Consider the following 11,073-nt stretch of genomic DNA (forward strand, 5'->3'; position numbering starts at 1 on the left):
GGAAACATCTGCTGGGACTCCCCTTCCAGGCAAAAGGGCAATTTATCCCAGGCCAGTTGGTTAGGAACGATCCTGACTTGCTTTAAGTATCCTACTAGACGTATCCTACTAGAAAGGGAGAGAGAGGAAGCCACAGGATTAGAGGCACATTTAGATGCCTCCAATCTAGATACACATACAAGAAAATTGAGCGAATTTGGTTGAAAGTGGTTTAGTGGAGCAGGCAGCCTTCTATTTTAAGAGATCTGATGTCTCTCGGTCTGCGCTGCACCACGCAGATTTAAAAAACAAAACAACCCCCCCAAAAAAACCCCCACTTCTGCTACTGGCAGTGAAATTTTGGCTGGCATGTGTGAACCTCTATCAACCTGGGACCCGTGCTAATGTGCTGGTACAGAGACGAGCCTTCCAGTAGGAGAAGGCTCCATCCTGCTGTTATTCCTTGTAATGGGAAGCTTCCAAAAAACAAGCCAAAACAAATATTTGTAGCAAAGGCAGGGGCTGCCCGGCAGGAGCCGCGACGGGCAGGAACGCTCCTGCCACCGGGCAGGAGGTGACATCATCCGGATTCCTTTGCTGAGGAATGCAGGATTTGCCGTCTTCCCTGCCAGTAATGGCTTTTCAAAAACAGCCCTGCCCAGGGATGCACGTTTCACCCATCCCCTTCCATTGCACAGCAGAGAGGCTGAACGTCCCCTGTTCCCTTTCTCTTCCACAGCATTAATGGGGCTGTTGCACGGACAGGCATGAAGAAGGATGAAATTGGTTCATTCCCCCAGTCGCAGGTAAAAGCACTCGAAATTTTATAAGCAGGGGCTGGACAGAGCTGGTGGGGGAGCGATGACTTCTCCTCCTCGGGGCTGGCCAGGATGGGGGCAGGTGATGGGCCGGGTATGTGCGTGGACTTCTCTGCTGGGCAGACTTTGCGGAGAGCTGCAAGAGGAGGCCACGTGCGCTGCTCCGTGATGACCCCATTTCTTGGTCCTACGAAGCCCACCGACCACGTCATGTGTTTTTGAATGCAGGACTTCACTGTGATGACTGGGATAGATACCCTGACACAGGGAGCATCCTGGCTAACCAGCCGACGCCTTGCTTGGTCTGGCGGGGCTAACTCTGAAGCAAAGCCATAATTCCCCCTCCATGCAGCCCTTGGCTTCTCCATTGGGTTGAGCATCCCCCACGTCCCATCTCCAGTCCCTTGAGCTTACTCCCCTCCACCCCGGCTCTGCATTGGCTCCAGCTTCAGCAAACACCACTGGAAATTAGTAACGGTCGCTAACGTTCATATGTCATCAGCACTTCCACCAGCATCGGCGACAGTAAAGGGGTCAGTTCCTGTGGGATGGAGGCTGTTGCCGTCATTTCAATAGCTGGAACTAGGTGTAGTTCAACTGCCCCTGTTATGAGTCCAAGGGGGTGATTTAGTGGTTGGAAAGGCCCGAAGTTTTTCGCTCTCAGTGCCTGAAAGAGGATGGCTGGCAGGAAACGAAAGCGCTGTTCTCCAAGGCAGGGGTGGTTTTGCTGCTGCACTGATTCTTTAATTTTCCGCCAGGTTTTGGAAATTCTTGGCTATTACAACTGGACAATTAAATCAAGAGCAGAAAAGAAGGGCTCCGGCCAAGGGAGGAAACCCACTTGGTCAGCTGAATTTTTGAAACGGGGATGGAGTGAGGACCTTTGAATGGACAGCAGCAGAGCAAGGGCTGTCTGGGGTCTGGATCTGCAGTCCTGAAGGTGGTGAGATGTGACGTTAGGTGTGCCAGGAGAAGGCCTGCTCATTTTTGGAGCCAGTAGCATAGACAAAACCAGTGGGGATGGACGCAAAGGGGAGCCTGGGATCATGGCAGGGCGATGCAATGACATTTTGCCGAGGGTGTAGGCAGAAGAGACACATCTAAGCAGGAGGCAATGATGTAGCTGGTTGGGGTCAAGTCCCACATGGGACAGGGTGGCAGTGCCATGGGAGAGACCCTCTGTGTGACCTCCTGGGCTGGATTTGGATATTATCTCCCACTAGGCAAGTCCCTTCCCTCGTCATGTCTCGACCGCCCTCCATTACAGGGCTGTGTCTGGTGCTAGTGATCGGGGCTCGTGGTTTGCAGGACACTTACTGCTTGAGAGAAGGCAAAAACATGCCTCCCTTGCGCTGTTGCCTTTGGGAGAGGTGGAAATAGGGATGCCCCGCTCATTTCTGCCTGGAGTCACCCTAGAGACAGCAGAGTTGGCCGAGCAGCACTGATGTGGGCTCCAGAGGGTTGAGGTGAAGGCTCCCGGGCTTTGAGGTCAGTAGGGACCCAAAAAGCAGCCAGGGAAAAAGACGACGATGGATGCAGATCTGCTTTCAGATGATGCAAGGAAGCTCACAGGCTCCGTATTCATCACAGCTCAGTGATTCGGGTACCACCAGTCGGCTGTGGGACTCTGCTCCTCTGGCTCCAGCTCCTCACGGCTGCACGCATGGCCCACAGGGCTCTGCCTTGTTCATCTGTGTGCAAACCGACCCGTCTTCCAGCAGTGCTGCAGAACGTAATTTGGGTTTTTGGTTCACGTCCCTTAAGTTGTTGCTCCTTAATCTTTCTCAGAAACACAGATGGTGTTGCGGTTTCTTATTTATTTCTGTCTGGAGGCTAAAGGGAGGATGCCTTGGAGAGGAAGGGAGGGAAAGAACCAGAGGAGGACAGAGGGAATTTTCAAGAAGAGCCTCCCACAACTTCATATTCTTTCCCCAGCTTCTGGTAATGGCCAGGTCACTGATTGCAGCTATTCGCTCCAGAAAATTTCCAGGAGGTTTCCCGGAATACCGAAATGTGGGGGGCTGGGTGCCCAGCCAGAGACCACCATCAGAGCTGCAGCAAAGAGGATGGACCTCAGTTGACCAGCAGCAAACCTAGACATGTCCCAGTAGCTGCCTGTAGGTCGGAAACCCTGACTTGGCATTCCTAAGGGTTATTTATTGCAAAGTGAAGGAGGATCAGCGTTTTTTTTCTTTTGCACCCTCTTTCCACGGCGTTGTCCATCCTCTTTAAACTTAGCAATGTTCAGATTAGCAGAGGAGGCTGAACTGGCTCTGGGCTGGCAGAGAGTATGGAAGAAAAGAAATGTGAGCACAAGACTGGGAGACTAGGAAGGGGCTTGCTGCATGTCATGGAGGGATTTTAGTATTACTGCAGATTAAACTGTGACTGTAGCATCCCCTCTGTCCCATCCCCAGCCTCACAGTGGAGCTTCACGCATCCCTGCTTGGGAACCAGCCAAGTACCTGGTATGGGAGCGTTCGACCCCTGTGCAAGCCCTAGCGATGCCAGGGGTACCTGCTCTGGCAGCAGTAGCCCACCGCATCCCAGTGGGTGGTGGAGGGTTTGGTGTGAGCAGGGTAGCATGCACCCGAGCCGCTCATTTCTCTAGCAAAACTTGCACCCATGCACCCATGTGCCTGCTGCTCTCTTGGGAAGATCTCTACCTTCAGGACCAGCCTGTACATTGTCGTATAAGCAAAGAGAGAAAAACCTCATCTAGCTGCCCGCTTGTCTCAGGTCGTGGATCAGCCCCAAGCACTAGAGCATCGTTGGCTCAGACCCACGGCCCTGCCTCTCCATGAACTGCAGAGGTTCCCCTGTGTAAAAGGTGTGGAAGGGCTGACCACCACCTCCTCCTGCATCTCCCTTCCTTCCCCTTCCGCCTCAACATGCTCATTCATGAAAAAATATCTGTTGGATGGACATGGGGAGAGGAATTAATGTTGGCGCGTTTTTTCCCGCGCGTTGGCCAAGGGAAGTTGTAGGCTCAGAGGGTTTTAATCTTTGTTTTCACAGCTGGATTTGATATTACCCTTTCTTCTCTCCAGCTTTTTGTTGCTGCTTGCTCCCTGGAGCAACCTGTTGCAAAGCAGCGTGCGCGCTCGCGTTGGAGCACAACCTGCTGCTGGCTTCCCGAGGGGCAGCGAGTGTGGCTGTCCACTTCGGGACCGTCGACCTGCACAGCCCCGTGTGTTCATTAAGGATTGAGACCGTAAGAGATTATGCTCTCCTACAGCGGGGGTTATGCAGCGTGTCCTGTGTCCAGGAGGGCAATGCTGCAGGGAGGAAGGTGCCATCCCATGATGGTCCTCTGAGAGCACCTGGCTGCAGCCCAGATCTCCTGGGGTGCAGGACACCGCGTGGGGTGAAGGCAACTGGGTAGCAGGGACCAGCTTGGTTCATCCTTTGGTAGGAGGGGGCAGGCAGCAAGGTTGGGGGGTGTCTGCCTTAGCCCGGTGCATGAGGCACGATGGGACCATGGCAAACCCTCAGGCTCATGGTCCCAACCTAGGGACATCATGGGTTGGGGGAGTGCTGTAGGGTTTGGTTAAGGTGGTGTACGGATTGGTGGTGGTGGTGTAGGGTTTGGTCGTGCTGGTGTAGGGTTTGGTGGTGCCAGTGTAGGTTTCGGTGGTGCTGGTGTAGGGTTTGGTGGTGCTATTGTACGGTTTGGTGGTTACTGTGTAGGGTTTGGTGGTGCCAGTGTAGGTTTCGGTGGTGCTGGTGTAGGTTTCGGTGGTGCTGGTGTAGGTGTTGGTGGTGCCGGTGTGGGTTTTGGATAGCTGGATGCCCAGCACGGCAGACAGGCAGGTGTGCGCTCACGCCCAGTGTGGTGGAGGGGGTGGAGAAGGTGCTGCCAGCACCCCACTGGATGCCCAAAGGCTTGGACCTCTGGCGCTGCAGATCTCGGAGTCAAGCTTTACTTCAAGCATCAGCATGGCCCAGGGCCAGATGGGACTGGCTCCATTCCCACCTGGATGCCAGCCTGAGGGCACCTTCTCCACCCCACTATCTACCTCTGGAGGGGAAGGAGGGACACTGATTGAACACCCCTCCAGTCCTGCGAGCTTTGGGGATGAAACTCCCTTCTTGGCACGGGGGGACCCAGTGGCGTCCAGATGTGAGGCATGAGCTGCTGACCTCTCCGGCGTCAGCGGGTGGGGGCCCACCTATATAAACACGTCCAGGAAGGCTCCCGTCCCTTTCCCACCCCACGCTCGCCTTCGGATCAGACCGGCCAGCCTTCGCCGATGCTCCCATCCTCAGGGCTCCCAGGGAAGGTACCGTACCACTCGCCTGGCGCCAGGCACTCCTCCGGGCATCTCTCTCTCATCTTCCTCTTCTCTGCATGTAAACATGATTGCATAACTATTTCCATGAATAATTACCTAAGCGGTTATTTAAATACTTACTGGTGATACTGGTGTAACAGTAAATCTGGGTGAGCAGAGTAGAAACCTACCCCGGTCATGCTGGGAACCCGGCCAGAAGGATAGGAAAGCACTTGCAGTAATAATGTTTCCTTTTTTTCTCTATTTTCTGTTTTGTGTGTTATCTAAGAACAGTTGGCAAGAGCACGTCCAACCCGTTTGTTTCCTCATTTATCACGTTTGAGTCTCTCTCTCTCTTCTCTTTTAACTACGTTTAGATCTTATTAGTAATGGAAAAATGGGCTATAAAGTCGCATCCAAGTGTCTAGTATTTTTGCTTTGGCGTTTGCTTTCTTGTCTTCAATATCCTTATTTAGTTGATGTTGGATTTTTTTACTGTGAGGAGGGCTCTGGTGTCCAGGTAGCTAGGGCTGAGCTCAGGAGGACGCTTTGGTGATTTGGGGTGGCAGGTCTGCAGTTTATTCTGGGGAGGGATTTTCCCCGGGGAGGGAGCAGGGGTGGGTTATTACGGCAGAGGGAAGGGTTTGGCAGCCGTCCCCAGCCCTTTTCCCCGTTTGCACAACACTTGGGTCATGGAGTGGCCTCACTGTTACGGCTATATCTGACCTGACAAGTCTGAGGGACCTCCAAAGCCAGGAGGTTGGGCAATAGATGCTCCCGTGATGACTGTTGGGATGTTCAGAGAGGTTTGGTGCCTTAGATGCACATGTCCCAGTTCAGATAAGATTTTGGCTCATCTTACAAGTCCTGCGCCTTGAGCTTCACCTCAGCTCCTGCAACCAGGCCACCTGCTGAGGTGCTGGATGGTGGGTTTAGGAGACCACCCTTATGTTCTTGGTAGAGCAGAGCGCAGAGTGGGACTCGGCACCCTCAGCACACCAAAGCAAAAAGACCTTAAATCTGCTCACGAGCATAGCAGCTCTTCCAAATCACTCACACATGGTCTTTAATCACACGGTTGTTTAAAGCAGTAAGGCATGAGTTCTGCCTGGAGGACAGCGTAGGACAGGGCAGTCGTTCAGTGGTCACGATGTACGGCCAAGGCTGGATGAGGGAGCATCACGTGAAGGCGGGTAGAGCTTGGACCTGGTTCACGTAGCTGGGCTGGATCCTGTGGGTCTCGTTCCTGCACCGATTTGCGGGGCACTTGCTCGCTGCAAGCTCCTGTCCTTGTGAGGGTTGAGACACTGTTCCTCTAACCTGCACTTTGGTTGGCAAATTACAGGTATTTTTGGGGTAGTAAAGAAACAAAGATAACTTTGGACTCAGTTCTCATGCTGGGCTTCTCCTGCACTCAGGGGTGAAAGTAACCTCCACCAAATCCCCAATCCAGAGCCTTCTTCCATATTGCGCTTGTGGTTTGGGCAGGTGACTGTCAGCCCAGGACCGATCTTGAAACTGCAGAGCTGAGTCTCCACTTCGGCAAATGGGGCCATGGTTAGTGGTGGGTCACACTGTCCTTTACTAGGGGCAAAAGAGCCCTTCAGCCAGAGGCAAGGGCAGTGGCAGGGTCTGCTTGGGTTGCTCCAACCCATGTGAACCTGGTTTAAATCCTGGTGGGAGAGTCTGTCCTGAGAGCCGCTACACATAATGGGGCTGGTTGAACCAGACCAGCATTGGTTGTGTACAGGTTGTCCCGCCTGTTGTGGTGGCCGTTGTACTTCCCCATGTCTGACAGATGAGGCGTGTGATGATGGAGATGACACGTGTTTCTCATTGGCACGGCTGCAAAAAATAGAGTCAAACTCTCAGAGTCAGCAGCCCGCCTGCATGGGTGCGAAGCATTTTCCACAAGAAAACCAAAAACCACCTGTATTTTCAGGTATTTGCAAGAGGGGTTTGGTGAGGAAAGCTGGAGGAGGTGTTGAGCGTGTCCTGCTTTGCTTGTGTGGATCCACAGAGGACACAACTGCTCTGCCTTTGCTTTGGGGCGTTGCTGTCTTTACTCTCAAGCCGTGTCTAAGATGTTCATCCCTGTGCAGAGCCGCTGGCTGCTCCCATCCCCTTCCCTCTCTCCCCACTGACACTGTGCACATGGTTTTCACGCAGCTGAAAAGCATGGAAACCATTCCTCTCGGCCGCTCGGTGTGAGCCATGGACCTCACCCAGCAGCTCTTGAATCAAGCCCAGAAGCCATGGCTGAACTTCCAACCTCTGTTCCCGCTCCCCTTGCTCCTGCCCCCTTCTCCTGGGGCTCTTCCAAGCTCCCTCCTAACATACCATCTCTGCCCATCCACAGGTGTTAGGGAAAAAGGGAAAAAAAAAAAAAAAAAGCCTTTCTGGAGCAGCCAAAAATGTGTCCACTTGACTTTCTTTCCAGCATTCCCTAATTTTTCCCATGCACCCTGGCCTTTTTCCTCTGCCCCTGCCTGCGTTAACGCACCGCTGCTCGGTGAACTGCAGATGGAGGAGCGGCCACGGGGGCAGCGGCAGGAGGAGGTGATGCGCCGTGAACTTTTGCGCGGCCGTTTTTGCCAGAGGATGGATTTCCTCTGATTTTTATCGATTTTTTTTTTTTTTTCACTCTTTTGTACGCGTTCAGGAAGGTCTACAGCAAGTCAAGCCTGGCTTGGCTTCACAGGCTTGTGCTGCAGGCCAGCCAGGGCTGGGAACACCGGCTGGAAAGTTTATTGCTTCCTGTTATGAGAGCTTGGGGAACCGCGATGGGTTTGCAGGAGGGACGTGGGTAGCACTAACGCCAGGTACGACCCCGACGGGTGTGGTTGGAGATGGCTTTTTATTCCCATTGCTTCCCCGGCTACTTCAGGAAAGGGAAGCAAATAGAGAAGGGAATAATTGCTCGATCTGACCTCTGACTATTGAGGCAGATGCTTTCTTTGGAGCAGGAACAGACGCGGGGAAAAAATGCTATAAAGGGCTTTGCTGATCCACGTCCCCGGGGCTCTCCGTCAGTCCCTTCTTGCCACCTTTCGGTACGTTGGCCTGTGTTATCTTGCCGTCCTCGAAAACTTCAGCAGAAAGGTTCCCGTCAGAAAAAAGTATGTGGTTTTGTCAACACTGAAATTTATCTCAAGAATGTGTCCATCACAGCAGAATTTTCAGCTGGGAAGGGCTGGAATAAATCGCTTCTGCTCTCCAGCCCGGGCTTAAACACTTCCTCTGGGCTTTTGTACTTTGGAATTTAAATCTTACTGTTATTTCACCATATCAGACTATTTCTTTTGTCATTTTCAAAGTGAAGTGCTTTTACCTTTCCGTGGTCATCAGTCAGTGATATCCAAAGGAAACATTTCACTGTTTTTCAGCAGAAATATTATTCATTCTGCTAACAGCATTGGCTTTTTGCTCCAATCACAAACCAATGCAAACTTAACAGAAATTCTGTTTTCTGACCTATCTTCTGGGCTAACCGAGGCACAACCGTGGTCCAAATTTCATGGCAATTCAGAGCCAGAGTTTGTATTTTCAGAGTGCATGAAAGAAAGCAGCCATCACCTCATTTTCAAACATCCTTACGTTACGCAGCCAAAATCCCCCCGGGCTTTGGAAAAACGTGTGAGACCCAATTTTCTCCGTTCGGTCCTTGCAAGAGCCAGAGACCAACTGCAACGTCCTGATCCAGATCAAAAGCTTCTTGGGTTCATCCAACGAGCAGAGTTGGACGCAGAAGAGAAACAACTGACGATGAATAGGTAGAGGCCCTGGCTCTATGTCATTCAAATGGCACATTTGTGCTGGGGTTGTCGTCACCACTGTCCTGAAAAGTCCGCACAGAGATTTGCAGTGAAGCAGATTTTAGCAACAGGCGCTGGCACAGCTTTTTCTGACGCCTGTAAATTTTTTTTTTTAAGAGAGTTGAGGTTTTGGCATACTTCTTATGATGCAAGCCCTGATTAGTCCCAAACCTTGGAGAATGCCCAAAGCTCTGGGTGAAGGAGGGAAGTTTGCACAACTGAGATTTTTTTTTTTCTTTTTTTTCCCCCTGGGTTAAGCCAGGGAGCATGGTGCGACTGAAAGGGAGCTCGGGGGTCCTTGGCTGGGGCAGTTGAGTTGAGCAGCACTGTGGCCGTTCCCACCCACTCCCTCCTGTCTCTGCATCGCAGCTCCTGAACGGGTCCCCGGGACGTCCACAGTTGGCCTTGATGCCATCAGCCATCAACGGGGGTGTTGGCTCAGTTGCTGTTTCATGAGTGAATGGGCTGTTTCTGTGGCTGGTGAAAACATCGGTGTGTTATCAACATTGTTCTCACCCTAAATCCAGAGCACAGCACTGTACCAGCTACTAGGAAGGAAATTAACTCTATCCCTGCTGAAACCAGGACACCACAGTTGGCCTTGATGCCATCAGCCATAAACGGGGGTGTTGGCTCAGTTGCTGTTTCATGAGTGAATGGGCTGTTTCTGTGGCTGGGCACAGGGGCTGTCCCAAGGCATGGTCCCTCCACCCATAAACCCAAGTCCTATCCCAGTACGTTGCTTCTGCCCTTGCTGGAAGGGACTGGCCTGTCCCAAAGCACCTTAACACAAGAGACACGGCTCTCCGTCCCAGCAGAAGTCCCCAGCCCAGCCAGCACACCACCGGGGCAATGACACACCTTGGGTCCTTGGGTTGCTGAAGGCTCTGGAGTCTCCAGGCATGAAGAAGGAGCTCCGATGGGTGCTGATGGCCTCTTTCCCATCAGGAAATGGAAGGCAGCCTTGAAGATGCTCCAGTGAGATACATGCTTGGACCTCTCTGCAGCGCTTGGTTTACCTGGTCCTATCAACCAGGCATGTGCCTGGGGACAAGGCATTAGAAACGTCAAAGTTGCAATGCTGACTTGAACCAAACTTGTAAAAAATGACCCCGAGTCCTCTTCCAAACCCATCAATCCCCCCCCACCTGTGTGCTCGAGGACCAGCTGCTCTGAAGACAGCGAGGATAACGGCAGGACAAGGGGATCGGAGGAAAGGAAGACGCATTGAGAAAGGAGGTTGCCACTCCCTGAAGCACATCTTTACATCTGGGGAAAAAAATCTGTTTAAAGCCATTTCCAGAACTGTGGTGCTCCGCTAAAGGCATGGGGCTGCAAGTAACAGCCCAGCCACACCAGAGACACTAATGAGATTAAAACCTGACTCTTTCTGTGTAGCTGCAATGTTTTAAAGTGCCACCTTCGCTTGCAAAGATAAGACCTCAGCATGCCTTTCTGCGACTCTGTCGTTCAGTGGCAAAAGCTGTAACCCCCCAGATCCCTTTTTCTCTCTAACTGCCACCAAATTTCTGAATAATAATAACAAAATTCAGCAGTTCTGCAGTGGACTTTAAGATTATGCAAAAGAGGTAGAAAATTTTCCAAGTCTAATATTTCCTTTCTGGCAGTGCCTTTGTCACCCTTTCCATCACAAACCGCTTTCAAAGAGGATGGCACCCACAGCCACCACGGGTGAAGATGTGTCCCGCACCCCACGTCCGAAGGTCAGAGAAAAAAGGTTAGTGAAGTTAGTTGAAGAAGAAAAGATATGAATTAAAACTGCTGCTTCAGTCTTTGCCCTCATTTGTGATATTCAAATGTTTTTGCTTCTCAGACATGAAATTCTGTAGTCTCCTAAGCCCCAGTCCAACAATTTCTGATAAGATAAAGACTTGACATTCTTAATTTATTTCAATTTTGTGACGTTTGTCTCAACACAGTGACGTTGCTGCCTGGGTCTTTGTTTTAAAAAGCGGGCTCATCATTTGAACAAAGATGCCTTTCTTCATTTCATTTAGTTTTAAAACAGATCGAATGAAAACCCAGAATGCGAAAATTAGAGAAGAAAATTAACTCTCAGCGCAGTACAGTACAGAGCTTTGTAGGATTGTGGCCAGAATGGATAATTATGGTTGCTACTCACCACTGACATAGCAGGGAGACGTTATACCAGATCGCATTACCATT

Source organism: Pygoscelis adeliae, unplaced genomic scaffold, assembly GCF_000699105.1.
Source record: "Pygoscelis adeliae isolate BGI_AS28 unplaced genomic scaffold, ASM69910v1 Scaffold88, whole genome shotgun sequence".
Lineage (NCBI taxonomy): Eukaryota > Metazoa > Chordata > Aves > Sphenisciformes > Spheniscidae > Pygoscelis > Pygoscelis adeliae.